We start from the raw sequence: 2577 nt of genomic DNA on the forward strand, positions 1-2577 counted from the left end.
TCCTCAGGTAGGGCTCCATCCAAAGCACACTCAAGCCTCCATGCTTCTGGTATTAACAATTTCCCTCTTATTGTAAGGTATGACACTAAGTCTATGCTCTCGGGGCTAATTTGTTGGGCATACTGGAATTATGAGACTTTACAATAACAAGTCTCTCAGAATCCCAAGTCAGCCCCAGCACATTACTGCATATAGGCACCAACTCCATGGCCATCCATATTTATTGAACCCTCAAAATGGACTAATTAGTGTTCCATTCTCTCAGGGGCATAAGCCTATGCTCCCTGGATTAATTTATTGGGCATACTGGAATTATGAGACTTTAACAATAACAAGTCTCTCTCAGTATCCCAAGTCAGCCCCAGCACATTACTGCATATAGGCACCAACTCCATGGCCATCCATATTTATTGAACCCTCAAAATGGACTAATTAGTGTTCCATTCTCTCAGGGGCATAAGCCTATGCTCCCTGGATTAATTTATTGGGCATACTGGAATTATGAGACTTTAACAATAACAAGTGTCTCTCAGTATCGTCTGTCCCAGACGAAACAGATGGTCTCGTAGCAAGTCATTAGTTACAACTTTAGTTCCATATCCAGATTGGAGGGCAGCATATATGAAGAATCCGTCATCTTTGGTCAAATTATTGAGGGTATATAAAATCACATTTTTTTCGTTCTTGAATAAACCTGGTCGTGGACGGGGCCATGGGGGTGTTGATCCCCGTAATGTTCCCCAGGTAGGTGGATCTCTAGGCATCCAGGCATTCATGTGATTTCGTCCAATAACTAATATACGACCCTCAAGATTTCTCTCAAGTTTCACAATCAAATCTCTCAGAAAATTAACACGTTTGCCAGGTGTGCTATTAATCAAACCAGATGAATATGATGCATTAAGACCATCGACTACAGTTGTGAAAGGTTTGTGTTTGTCTACAAACTCTTGAAAGATCTTCCATTCTTTGGGGCTAGTTGAAAGAAAAATGTCTGATCCATGTAGGACTCGGGGCATAAACTTTCTGTAATTGTTTAAATTCCTCTTCATCAAGTTCAGGACTCTTCAGCTGACCTCCACATGCTGGACATTTACCACTTGAGGGTATCGTCACATAGCTGCTAAACCAAGCTAAGTGTTCTTTATACATTAAGTCAATCTCCTGAATAACAGGCAGTGTAGGAAAAATTTCATATGTAGCAAGTTTGTGAAACAGAGTTTCCATCATTGCCTTCTTCTCTTCAGTTGTTTTAAGAGCAGTGCACTGTTTGACCCATTCCAAGAACACCTGATCCGTGGGTAACTTGTTTTCTTGCCACATAACATCTAGGTAGTGAAACCCAGTGTCGTATTCCCCGTTCCTGAAGGCACTTGCAATGATGGCACTGTATGTACTTCTACAGATCTCTGACATCTTCCTGATTATGGGCAGATGTTTTAGTGCCTTTTTCCACTCACGTGTTGATGACAAGGCCAGGCTTTCTATATAGAAGTATGTCATTGATGTCAGCTATGGTCTGTATACCTTGTACATGTACTTGTAAAAATAAAGATATTATTAGTAGTATTAGTATTATTACTATTATTTTTAGTAGTAGTAGTAGTAGTAGTATTCGAGGAAGAGGAGCTGAGGACCCCCAAGAAAAAAAAAGATTTGCTTTTCTTAGGTTATCCTGGGGTTAATAATATTGGACAGACAGTCTGATTACATCCTGATTTTACTGGGTTATCCTGGGTTACTGACCCTCCGAGTTAATAACCCGAACAAAATCTTTTCCTTCTTAACATTACTTATCAAATATAAATGATTCAAAACAACTAAGTTAGCCATCAACATTCATAGAAAACTTAATGTTTATTAAAAAGGAAGAAAACGAAAACTTATTATGACTAACTATAGTAAATTTCCGATGCGCTCGCTCGATTTTCTCATAAGAACATAAGAACGAAGGAACACTACAGCAGGCCTACTGGCCCATGCGGAGCATGTCCATGTCCCCCCCGGAATAGCCCAATGACCCACCAAGTCTGGTCACTTCCACTTAAGGAAAGAGCATGGCATCAGACCTAGTAGCACAAGCTAGTCAGGTCCAACTCACACCCACCCACACCCACTCATGTATTTATCTAACCTATTTTTAAAACTACACAATGTTTTAGCCTCTATAACTGTACTCGGGAGTTTGTTCCACTCATCCACAACTCTATTACCAAACCAGTGCTTTCCTATATCCTTCCTGAATCTGAATTTTTCCGACTTGAAACCATTGCTGCGAGTCCTGTCTTGGCTGGAAATTTCCAGCACACTATTTACATCCTTTTTATTTATTCTGTTTTCCACTTATACACCTCGATCATATCCCCCCTAATTCTACGCCTTTCGAGAGAGTGCAGATTCAGGGCCCTCAGTCTATCCTCATAGGGAAGATTTCTGATACATGGGATCATCTTTGTCATCCTTCTCTGTACGTTTTCCAGAGCATTTATATCCATTCTTAATAATAATAATAATAATAATAATAATAATAATAATAATAATAATATCTTTATTTACTACAAGTACATACAAGATATA

At 39.3% G+C, this 2577-nt stretch overlaps 1 pseudogene; it reads right to left on the bottom strand.

The window, feature by feature from the left end:
- Window positions 1–494: 494 nt before the first annotated feature.
- LOC128702103 (mitochondrial ribonuclease P catalytic subunit-like) lies at window positions 495–1503 on the bottom strand (annotated as a pseudogene).
- Window positions 1504–2577: the final 1074 nt, after the last annotated feature.

Source organism: Cherax quadricarinatus, chromosome 83, assembly GCF_038502225.1.
Source record: "Cherax quadricarinatus isolate ZL_2023a chromosome 83, ASM3850222v1, whole genome shotgun sequence".
Classification (NCBI taxonomy): Eukaryota; Metazoa; Arthropoda; class Malacostraca; order Decapoda; family Parastacidae; genus Cherax; species Cherax quadricarinatus.